At 39.3% G+C, this 12,978-nt stretch overlaps 1 protein-coding gene and 1 pseudogene across 1 annotated transcript in view; one reads left to right on the top strand and one right to left on the bottom strand.

Annotated features, from left to right (window-relative positions):
- The window catches only part of LOC145358504 (endophilin-A2-like), a 129,056-nt gene that overhangs the window by 86,371 nt on the left and 29,707 nt on the right, over nt 1-12,978 (bottom strand). The gene's annotated exons all lie outside the window — the stretch shown is intronic.
- On the top strand, nt 12,672-12,849 carry LOC145358937 (U2 spliceosomal RNA; annotated as a pseudogene).

The following is a 12,978-nucleotide window of genomic DNA, read 5'->3' as shown; positions in this document are numbered from 1 at the left end:
TTACTGGCCTATCAGGTGGGCAGAAATTCAGCAAAATTGATCTTCCATGAGCATATTTACAGATGCACGTGGTCACTGAATCACAGCCATTGCTTATAAGTGTTACTCATAAGAGATTTTTTTTTGTTATTAGATTGCCTTTTAGAATAACATACACACCAGCCCTATTCCAAAGATCGATAGATCAGATTTTTTAAGTGGCCTCTCTGGAGTATAATGTTATCTGGATGATATTCAAATTAGAGGGCCCAGTGAACAGGAGGACTTGAATAATTTAGAAGCAACATTGGAATGTCTTCAAACAAATAGTCTGCGAATCAAGAAAACAAGTGTGACCTTTCCCTGATGTCAATCCAGTATTTAAGTCATGTTATTGTAACACCTAAAAGATGGAAACTATTTTAAAAGCAGCATGTCTAATTAATGTGACATAATAAGTGTTTTCTAGAATTAGTAAATCATGGCAAATTTGTTCTAATTTAGCTACATAATTGAAGTCACTGCATAATTTATGTGTCAAACAATCATGGGATTGGACAACAGAATAAGAGAAAGCAGACAAGGATGACAAAGATGTAATGCAGAAATCTGAAGTACTAGTTCATTTTAACCATTACTATTTAGTGATGCTTCACTTGATCAATTTCTTATTGACTATGATTAATGATGCATAGTACTGTATTTAGAGTTTTATTGATCCTATGTACAACATGGTCATAATTTGTCGTCATTACCAGAGGTAAATTGGGAGGGATGTTTCATATTTAAGTTGTTGCAGGTTGCTTTAAGAACTAATCACATGATTTGATAGTGATGTCACTAGGGTGTTTCAGAGGCTGCTGGTTTACATCTGTTTTGTTCTCTGTACAGACCAGAGCTCTTAGAATGAACCTGTTGTATGTTAGTTTGAATCTGGGTGTGTAAACCACAGTCTTTCATTTTTGCTAAAACACACAATCCCTGACAGTTAGGGTATTACATAATTTTAAAACAGTATCACTACTTTTGTTGAGCACTGCATTTGGTTTCAGGAACAGGTCAGCCTAAGGTGTGTTTTTTGGCTATGCCTTACAAGTTTCTTCCTTTTCAACCCCAACTATACTAATACTTACACACAGCCTACTTGAAAGTTACTTGCTGAAAATAATATAGGTATTCATAACCATTTTAGCAAGAGACATTTTTACATTTTGTTTTTAGTTGTATCATGGGGGAATTAAAAATCTACATGACACTCCAGACCCTTTTAGTTATGAATAAGCTTTTTTGGGGGGTTGGGGGGGGGGGGGGGGGGGGAGGGCAGGATGAAGTTCCATTAAGCAGGAAATCACCAGAGCTGAAGAGAATAAGAAAAACAACACAGCAAATCAAAGCTGTCATTAGTTGACACCAGATTTAGGCTGTACAGGCCTTCAGAGCAGAGGACAAAGGGAAGATTTAAAAAAAAGAGAAGTTTTGAAGCTTGTGCAAACAGAAGATAGCATGTACAGCTTCAAGGGAAAAGAATGGTCTTCCTCCGATTTCCATCCAACATAAAAATAATTTTACATCCAAATGCAGGCAAAAAAAATGCTAACTGTCAAATTACAAACTAAAGGTAGGATCTCCATAGAAATATCTTACAGCCAACATCTCCTTAATTAAAATCTTGTGGAAGATTACCAATTTGCACAGGTTAGAATGCAATTAAGCTGTCTGCTTTATTATCAGTACTGTATCATTAATGAAGTATTGTCATTAATGATACAGTATTAATGAAGTAATCCATAATTACAGATACTATATCTTTTAGAAAAAAGTTGAGATTGAATTAATTGAGGGAACCACAATTGGTGGCAAAACAGGTAACAGGAAACACCTATTTACTTTAATGCAGTTGTACTCATTTCTGCTTGCTGCTGAGTAGATATCAAAGAGACCAATTTCATTACAAGCAAGTTATTGATAAAATGTCTTCATCTAGTTATTCACATGGTGTTCTGGCCAGAGAATGCTCCAGTAATGTGTTATTCTTATCTTCAGATTTTGCACTTTTCAGCAACCTACAAATTTGCTCCTCCAACTCCAGGCTTCTAAAAATCACAAATCATTCCAAAGTCAATTCGATGGGTAGGCATAAATAACCACAGAAAATGCTGGAAATACTCAGGTCAGGCACCATCTGTAGAGACAGAAACAGAATTAGTGTTTGATGATCTTTCATCAGGACTGGAAAATGTTAAATGTAATGGGTTTTAAGCAAGAAAGGGCAGCCAAGGTGATGATGAGGGGGTGGTAGATGTGCATATGTGAGCACAGTGTGGTGGAGGAGAACAACTGAAGGGAAGGTCAGTGATAAGATGGAAGGCAGGACTGATACAGGGATGCAGACATAAGACAAAAGAAAATGGAACAAGGAAGGAAATAAAAGATGCTTCTAGAATCTGGGTAGCTGCCATCCAAAAAAGGGGAATGAGGGCAGAGGTTATGATTTTAAATTGTTGAAATTAATTAAGTTTGTAAGACTGTAAAGTGCCTCACTGAAAGCAGAAATAATGAGCTTACATTGAGCTCCACTGGTACAAGACGACCAAGAACAGAGCTGCTGGAGTGAGGATAAGGTGGACAATTAAAGTGATAGATAACGAGAAGCTCATTGGGGGGGGAGAGTTGTCATGCTTTTGGACTGAACAGTATTATTCTCCAAAGTGGTCACCCAACCTGCATTTATTGTTACCAATATAGAAGTGACTATCAGTGAACAGCAAATATTGTATATTAAATTTCAAATTACAACAAAAGGTGGAAATGTTGCATCCCCTGTGCCTGCAGGGGAAGGGAACCAGCATGAAGGAAACCGTTCCTTTGGAGTCCTAAAAGGAGATGGTGACATCATGTTGGAGGTGGCCAATGATCTGTTGAATGAGAGAGTTGATAATTTGGAAGGTAAAGGCAAGGAAAACTCTATCATGATTTTGAGAGAGAAAGAAAGGGTGAGGGCAGAAGTGTGGGTAAAGGAACAGTCACTGTTGAGGGTCCTGTTGACTAGTCAGGGGATTCTCAGTTGTGTGAAAGGGAAGATATCAAAAACAAAGTTATGAAAGGTCATACTGGGCATCATTAGAACAGATATGATTGAGAAGAAGAAACTAATAGAATTGAACATATTTCCTACGGGAAGGAGGATGGGTGGGAGTATAGGTTAGGTAGCTCTAAGGGGAAGTGGACATATAGTAGGTATCAATTGATCATCTAAACTTTTCTTTTTGCTTCTGGAGATAGTTAAGAGCAGAAGCAGCACCTCACAGTCATCATGTACTGGAAAAAAGAGAAGGGGGATGGCTTTAATACTGTGTGGGAATGTAAACCACACAGTGCTCTGCTCCCTGGTCCCAAATGAGTATTAGCACACGTCAAAAGACCAGAAGCATTGGGTGACAGGGGAGAGGATTCATCGCTGAGTGGGACATGAACTGCTTTCATGAGTACAAAATTTTAAGAACTTCACAAAACTCAAACTTAAGCAGTTTGATCAAGTTTCAACCTTTTAAACAGGCCAATTGAAAAATACTTATAAATATGGGAAATGTTGTCAGAGTTAGAGATTTACAGCATGGAAACAGGCCCTTCAGCCCAATTTGTCCATGCTGCCCCTTTTTTTTTAAAAAAGAAACCCTTATGCTAATCCCAATTGGTCCATATCCTTCTATATCCATCTTATCCATGTAATGATATAAATGCTTTTTAAAAGACAAAATTGTATCAGCTGCTACTCCCACCTCTGGCTGCTTGTTCCAGATACTCACCACCCTCCGTGCAAGAAAATTGCCCCACGTTTGTATCTCATGTTAAACCTATGCCCCCTAGTTTTAGGCTCCCCTACCTTTGGGAAAAGATATTGACTATTTTATCTATGCTCATTATTTTATAGACCTCTATAACATCACCACTCAGCCTCCTATGCTCCAGAGAAAATAGTGTCCCAGTCTATCCAGCCTCTCCTTATAACTCAAATCATCAAGTCCCAGTAGCATCCTAGTAAATCTTTTCTGCACTTTCTATAATAGGGTGAACAGAATTACACACAGTATCCCAAGTGTGGCCTTACCAATGTCTTGTACAACTTCAACAAGACGTCCCAACTCCTGCATTCAATGTTCTGACTGATGAAACTAAGCATGCCTAATGTCTTCTTCACCACTCTGTCCACTTGTGACACCACTTTCAAGGAGCTATGAACATGTACTGCGAGATCTCTTGTTCTGCAACTCTCCCCAAAGCCTTACCATTAACTGAGTAAGTTCTGCCCTGGTTCAATCTACTAAAATGCATCACCTCGCATGTGTCTAAATTAAACACCATCTGCCATTTGTCAGCCCACTGGCCCAGTGGATCAGTAGTGCAAAAAACATATTTGCATCGTATTAGGCATAATGAATACACAATTACAGGAAGATCTCGCGCATAAGGGCACACAGTAGTTCACACTGCTGCCTCTCAGTGCCAGGTACCAGGAACCAGGGTTCAATCCGGTCTCAGGTGACTGTGTGGAGTTTACACATTCTTCCATGTCTGCGTGGGTTTTCTCTAAGTGCTCCAGTTTCCTCCTACTGTCCAAAGATGTGCAGGTTAGGTGGATTGTCATGCTAAGTTGCCCCATTAGTGTCAATTTACCCCATTAATTAGTGGGATTCATACATGGAATTGAGGGGATAGGACCTGGGTGGGATTGTTTCAGTGCAGGTTCAATGTGTTGAATGGCCTCCTTCTACACTGTAGGGGTTCTATGATAAGCCATGTGCAATGGGCCCCATACTCCCTTTTCACATATGCACATGATCACACATCCTCAATGGGGACTGCACCCCCCCCCCCTCACCCATATGTTATTAAGTCAGACGACCAAAAGCTTAGTGAGAGGTATGTTTCAAAAAAAATGTAGAGGGATAGAGAGGTGAAGGAAGGAAATTTCAAAGGATGGAGCTGAGGCAACATAAGGCATGGTCACCAATGGTGGAACAATTATAATGCACAAGACCAGAAATGGAGAAGTGCAGATATCTTAGAGGGGCAAGATGAAATTTGAAAACAAGAGTGAAAATTTGAGAACATTGCTTGACTAGGAACTAATGTCAGTGAGCACACTGTTCAAAAGGGCAACACAGATTTGGATGGCCTCAAGTTAATGGAGGATAGAAGGTGGGAAATGAACTAGAAGTGCAATGCAATGGAATAGCTTGGACTAGAGGTAATGAAGACATGGATAATGGTTGCAGCAGCAGATGATTTAAGGTAGGCATCATCAAGTCATGCAAAAGGGATGGAAACAGGCTTAGAGATGGCATGAATATGAAGTTGAAAGCATATCTCAGGTTTAATTGAGATACCAAGGTTATGAACAGACAGGGTTAATATCAGGGACAAGGATGGAGTCAGTTGTTGGAGAATAGAGTTTAGAAGATGGAACACAATGGTTTCAGTCTTGTTAATATTTAATTGCAGGAAATTTCTGCTCATTCAGATGCATGCTGGATTGTAATTAAGGGAAAGCCCTGACTAATTCTATTTTACCACCTTAGTCCAGGAGAACTGAGTCAAACTCTCATCTGTACTGTTGCCCAACATTCCTAAAAATGGTTCAGTGACTCAGGCTGGCTTGGAACTGTACAGTGTGCCCATTAATGCAAAAATCTGTATGCATATTCTCTGCCAAATATATGTTTTTTTTTTAAATGCTGAACCAGTCATACATTTGTTATTTATTTGTCCCATTACTGGAAGCAAGAAAACAGTGAAATAGTTAGCTTCATAGGAAGCTGCTTTCAAGTCTTTTTATAAAACTTTACTGTATTCAATGTGAGCAAAGATGTCATTGAAACAAAAAATATTTGGCAGCAAAGTCAGTTCGAATAGAATCTGCATAAACTTGCTTTCCGATTCAAAAGTGCAATGCAACATTTGGCTCAACAATAGTGCCCCCACCCTGCAGTCAAACAGGCTGCCAAAACTCAATACCTTGCACGTTAAAGTCAAACATCACACATGCAACTTATTAAATATTCACTAACATTACTGTGGTCTCAGATGTCATTTTCTGCTGGAGAATTTCAATTCCAGCCCAGAATCAAAATCTTGAATTTATCTGATAACTTTTGGCAGTCTTCCTTTTCATTAAGGATAATTGGTGGCTCAACTCCGTAAGGAGTTATTTAGTTTGTTCCAAGTTATCCTGGTAGCTACTGGGACAATGAAGGGCCATATTCAACCACAGTCCAGGAAGGTGCTGGGTTCCACCCCTCTTTGCTGTTAAATTAGAGATCTTATCTATGGTGATAGCAGGTGTTCCAATTGCCCTCAAATTTGAGACATGGCGTTAACACAAAATTCACATTAATTATCCAGTGATTCTGCTGTGATGCTCTAGTGTCAGGAGGCAGCAGGATTTGGCTCAGCTATGTTACCACCTCCACCCCAACAGTCAAATTGGAAGTCAAAACACATTGTATAAATTCCTATATTAAAAATGCCCATGTGGAGGATATATCAAGAGATGTGCCAGCACCTGTAGTACTGCATTCCAAGAGTCGATTTCTTCAGCAGTGACAAAAATAAACGGAATTCAGAAAAAAAGTGACAGCTTAATATCTAATGTTTTGATTTAAAACAAAGTTGGAAATTGCAAAAGGCAACACAAAAATTCAACCAGTGTTTTGAATTCCAATTTTGCTCCAATTATTGCGACCTGCACGAAATACATTTGGCAAGTCCCAAGATATGTGAAACAGTCAGGCAATGTTTGGTTGCACCACAAAATGTAAACCATTAAAAATCTACAATTTTTTTGACAAGATTGAAGGACATGTGTATATAAGTTCCCTAATAAATCAACATTACGTTAAACTACCAAAACTATTGTCAACAAAATGTAGTGAACTAGATTAAGGAAATTACTGGAAAGTAGTAGTGGCTAGATCGTGCACACAATTACAATTCAGCCACTGCTGTACTTTTCCTAGCAGTCTCATCAATGTATCAGTAACAAGCCCAAAAGCAGATCACCCATCAGACGATGCATGGACCAAGGAGCCTGGAAATATGTCACGTATGCATCTATTGCCACAATTACTTGGAGGAGGAAAGAGAATTGTGTCTCCATGATCAAACAAATGTAGTCCTGAAAGTTTTATTGGTGCTGGATACCCAAAAATGGGAAAGTGATCCATTTCCCAATGTTAAGAGCAATGACGAACATAAAAGGCATACCAATGAATGAAGCTGTCCAATCTCATGACAGCATGTTTTACAATCAAGTTGAAAGCCATATTAAAAATCCCAGGATTCTGAAACATAGAAACTTTGTTTCCAATTCCAAGGATACTGCAATGAATGACTGACCCAAGAGCAACTAAGTGCATGTCGTAAATGTCCAAAGACAAAGGACCTACACATTGCATTCAAGGTTTTGCCTACCAGTAAGGAGTCAAAAGTTTACTGCTTCTAAGGCACTGTCAATTGATCAGTTTAGTTAAATTCTTGCATACAGTTTAGACTTTATCTTCACACTTCTCTGATGCTGTTAGTTGAATGAGTTTCGTAAGCAGAGTCTTTTACAAACCGAAGCCTGCGTATCTTTACAACAGGTGCAATGATGCAAATAACTCAGTTGCCAGCCATGTCTTCATGTAACATGATTAGATCCCTACAAGTGAATAACTTGGTTGAATTCATTTGAAGATAAAGTATTTAAATGAAAAAATACAGTGATAGACTAAACAATTTAACACTTATACCAGCGGTAGAATCAGTCACAAATGATTAAAACACCAATTTGGTGTTTTTCAGTGTTTTACAAATACAGTCTTACAAATGCAGACTGTGACATTACATTGCACAAGATAAATTTACAGCAGTTCCATTTCCCACCTACACAAAAGCCTTCAGGCAAATCAAAAACTGAGGAGTTGCTTTGCTTTTAAAGCGGTCTTTTCTTTCAAAAGAATTTCTTCGCAAAAGCCAGACACACAAAAACATTGTTTTCAAAGGTTAGTGAAAAAAATGGCCAAAAACTACCCACTTCCTTTGCATACGCCGGAAACAGAGTTTAGTTGTCATTAGTAATTCAAAAATAAAAAAAACACATGATCCTAAGTTCTGGGGCCACAATTATTTGGTGTCACATGAGATGGGAGGTTCCCAATTCTCAATGCTGTCCCAATAAGCATGCTGGCGTGTTTACTCACGCATGAGACAATCGTCCAAAACTGTTCAATGTCTTACTGGCATTTAATTAAAGTTGAGAAAAATAGTCAGCACAAAAGAACTTGTATTATTTCACAGGAGGAAATCAATAAATATACACTACATTACTGATGTAAAACATAATCAGCAAGTGCAGAACATAATTGTGATTTTCTAACATTAACTTGCCCTTCCATGCCAAAAAACTTATTTGTATGTTTTGGAATCCTGGGATTTTTAATATGGCTTTCAACTTGATTGTAAAACATGCTGTCATGAGATTTGACAGCTTTATTCATTGGTATATGTTTGTTATTGCTTTTAATGCTGGGAAATGGATCAGAATTGTGGTCCCACAACTTAGGATTATGTGACTTCTTGATTTTCAATTACTAATGACATCAAAACTCTGTCTCCAGAATATGCAAAAAAAGCAGGCAGTTTTTGGCCATTTTTTATTTTTTTTCCCCACTAACTAGTGCTGGCATGTGAATCCCCATCAAGGAAATCAAGCTATACCAACCGAGTTTGTCCACAGCACATCAAGTAAAGCAGTTACAAATTAATGCTTCATGCATTTACTGGAAATACTGTACAGATTTTCTTCAATTACAATAACTGACTTTGCAACATGGGACTGAATGTTCCACAGTTGTTTCTTTGGCTAATAGATAACAACCTTCAAAATCCAAGAAACCCATCTTTGGTCAGATGTGCAAACTGAACTAACTTTCACTGACCAATCTACATGTCACCTTTTCAACAAGGATTTTTTTCCCTCTTCCTGCTATCTGATTTTTATGTTCTCCTTGCCCTGGAAATTTTTCCTTGTTAAGGTACAATTTTGTGAGCATAAAATACCCACCAGCCATATGGCTGAATGTCCCATGTGAAGTACAACAGTGTGTCAACCTATTCTGTACAAAGTTATCACAACCAAGGTCAGTCCTGCCAGATTCATTTACTCATATTCGAGACAGAAACTACTGGTTAAAATCCCACTCCAAGGTACTTTAGCAAAATACACAGGGAATGTTGCACATTGGAAGTGGTTAACAACAGTCTTGCTAATTGCTCTGAGACATGAATGATCCCTCAAGGCCAAAGAAATGGAATTCTCAAGTAAAACTCCCCCCTCAGTTTTCAGCAAAAACTAATCATTCAGGTCATTGCTGTTTGTGGATATTTTGCACGCATAGAAGTACTCTCCAGTTTGCCTATACAACAAAGTAACTACTTCAAAGCAATTTATCACACTTAATGCACTTCTGGGATAGCCTGAGCACATGTTGCTGCATGATTCAAGGATTTTTGCACCTCATGCCCATTTTTTTTCCTGAGAAGCACTCGGACCAGTTTAGGCATCCAGGTCTCAGTATATTTTCAATCTGGAAACTTTCTAGTCTGTATGAATACCAAAAGCTGTCCAAACCAACTGAGCTACCAGGAGAACACTGAGTAACATTTCACTCCAGAACCACTCAATCAACAAGAATTTTTTTTTAAAAGCTGAGGTATCACCTTTTTTCTTCATATTAGTAGACAACAGTTTCAAAGATATTGCAAAATTTGAGCTGCAAAATGTATGTGTTATACTCAAGTTTTTGAAAAACTAAATCCAGATGTCTTTGCAAAGAGTTGCAACAGAAAATATTCAACAGATCACAGTACGACACTGTAATACAGGAGGGCATTCAAACCATTGTGCCTGACTCTTGGAAAGAAGGGAGAGAAAGAATTACCATTTCAGGTCTGTAATTTATCAAAACTGGTACTGGATGCTGTATGTTTTTGACAGATATGGTTTGGTGGTGGCAATTTCCCATACAATTAATTCATTTCTCATACGGCACCTCAGATTGTTGCTAAAGGGACAGCATGTGCTCCCACACTGGAAGGAGGCAGAGCCTTTAAGAATGAGAATACTGATTCAAGTCCTATCTGTTTTATGGATGCTGTGCTCATCTTGCTGTCCAACAAGATGAAGAGAAAGAAAGAGACAGCAAACAGAAAGAGAGCATTATGACCAGCTGCAATCATTAATTCACATCTGGACGAGCGATGATGGAGGCACATTCAGCAGAAAGTGAGCGCCACTGGCAAAGGTGACCCAAGCCAAAAGAAAGATCAGATGTAGCTTCATGCCATCTTCAGCATTGCAGATTAAAACTAGCATGTGATTCCATTCAATACTAGCAAATTGATAGAATTGAACTAAACTGCCCAAGGTTACTTTGGGCCCAAGGTACAAAAAGGAAGTAGAACATTTCATAAACGAAAGCTTGTTATGAAATGCTGCACTTGTCCTAGAATACTACAAGTAACACCACTTTTTTCATCAGTTCGTTTCAGGTCTGCGCTGCAAGGAAACTTAACGGTCATCCTCACAACTTTGAATTAACAAAACTGATCCAAGAAATAACTCGCTGTGGTTAAGGATTCAAAAACCCAGGACATGAATAAAAAAATGAGTCAAGTTAGGAGTAACAGCCAAAGGATTATGGAGCAAGAAACAAGTAACTCGAGAAGATCATCAAATGGATTGTTACAAATAGGTTCAAAAAAAACATGTTTTTGGAGATGGAATTGAGGCAAGTAGTCAGCTAAGTGGGTTCCATGCAAAAAAATGCCTTTTCTTCTTGTATATTCCCTACATCTGCTCCGCTTTACATAAAAATTGGAACCAAGAATAATGCGTAATGCTAAAATAAAGACACACTGCCAAAGCTGATCTCGCGCATCAGGACAGATGCAAGAATGTCAAATTTCAAAGGAAGCAACAATCTATTTTCAGCGTTCAGAACATATATATCTAATGTTCCAAGATTGGATAGCACTTGCTGAATGATCACAACTGTGTTAAGAATTACACTAAAACCCAAATTAGAATCATTGGTCAGATTTACAATATGACTCAATTATACCTACCCTAGCTCCATATATTCATATACAGAGACCTATCCTCTGCAGGGATGTGTCTACTTACTATGCATCTATTCAATTCAAAAAGACGGAGACAATAGTACTGTGGGGCATTCTAAATGAAAATGCCTCAATCAGCACCCTTTTCTCATACAGTATAAAAGGTTTCTCACTTTGAAGTTTGGCACTCTGGCTGAAAGAGTGCAAAACAAAAAGCTTTGACAACATCTCTCTTTTTTCAGTAATACTCATGTTTTGTACTACCAAGCAACTCCAAGGATTATGGCTTAAATTGCATCAAATATTGCAAACAGACTAAAAATGCAATGGGATGCCAGGCTAAGTGATTTGGCGTTTCATTGCAACATCCTCTGCTGGGCAGAATGGATTTTTCTTAACTTCAATTTTCCTCATGTACCAGAATGTTCACAAACTGATCGGGCCCTCATCCTGATGGTCACCTTTGTGTGCAGCTGCATCAAGCTGTGCGTCAATCCTCAGTACGCTAACAGCAAGTGCCGCTACTTTGAGGTTCTACCTGTCCCGAGCGTTGCGAAGGATGGGTCTGGCCACACTGCCGTGGAACGCTCCGAGTAGTTGGACAGTACCGCAGCACCTGTCCTACGTGGAGAAATTTTTCCACAGACACACCTTTGACTGCATAGCGATTAAGCAGTGGTCAGCGCATAACATCCGTGGGGCCCTGAGAGAAAAGGAGACGGCGGATCCTGTTGGATGGTTCCTTGAGCAGACTGTCAGTATCATCTGGCAGAACACCTCATCACCAGAACTGACAAACAAGCACCAAGATCTGGCTTGGCTGGTGGTGAGAAGGGCACTGCCCGTCAGATCTTTTATGCACGCTCGAGGTTGCAACAGCACCGCACGCTGCCCTCGAAGCAGCTGCAGGGCTGACAAGACGGTTGCACACCTCTTTGTTAAATGTGCCTTTGCAAAGGAGGTCTGGAGTGAGATGCAGTGGTATTTGTCAAGGTTTGTCCCGAGCAGCTCGGTGACGCAGGACTCTGCTCTACGGGCTGTTTCTGGGGACGCACAGAGACAAATATCAACTGCTACTGGAAGGTCATTAACTCGGTGAAGGATGCACTTTGATCCGCCCGAAACTTGATCTTCCAGTTGAAAGAACTGTCCTCGACCGAGTGTTGCAGGCTGGCACATTCCAAGGTCCAGGACTACGTGCTGAGGGACGCGCTGAAGCTTGGGGCAGCCGCCGCAAAGGCACAATGGGGAAAGGCCACACTAAAAGGCCTTTTAACGGAGGCAGACCGAGGGCCCAGGAACTGCAGAATACCCTCAACTTGTGTAACTGTGTGCCAATCTGAGCAATAATGGCACACAGTAATTTTTGAGGCATGTATATAGTTTTAAGTATTGAAATGAAATGACTAATTTGTATAAAGCTGTAAAAATGTTTTATTCTGCACTGTTTGCAATTTATACACACGTAGACTTGCAATGTTTTAATTGAGATTTTTATGAATAAAGTAAATTTTTGGAAAAAATCTTTGATTATCACTTCTCAGCCTTTTGGCTAAGATCAAGTGTAGTATCGACTTGCTGTACTTGATTGAAGTCATTAGGTTACATTTTAACTTCATTTGAAGCAATTTTTTAAAGCGGCATCTCGGCCTTTTGGCTAAGATGCAAATGAGGAGGAGGAGGAGGAGCCACACCTACTCCAATCAGCTTGGATCATGTAGATCGAGCCCAAAACAGGAGGTGAGAGCCCTGTCTTGTCAGCTTGGATTGGAAATGTCCCAACTTGTTGGGACTCTGAATTGGATTGAATTGGAATAAAGTTTCAAAAAAAACTGTTTT

Source organism: Carcharhinus amblyrhynchos, chromosome 26 (genome assembly GCF_965287045.1).
Source record: "Carcharhinus amblyrhynchos chromosome 26, sCarAmb.v2.hapA, whole genome shotgun sequence".
NCBI classification, from domain to species: Eukaryota; Metazoa; Chordata; class Chondrichthyes; order Carcharhiniformes; family Carcharhinidae; genus Carcharhinus; species Carcharhinus amblyrhynchos.
The sequence above is the reverse complement of the archived record's forward strand: the minus strand, read 5'-3'. Positions and strand labels throughout refer to the sequence as shown.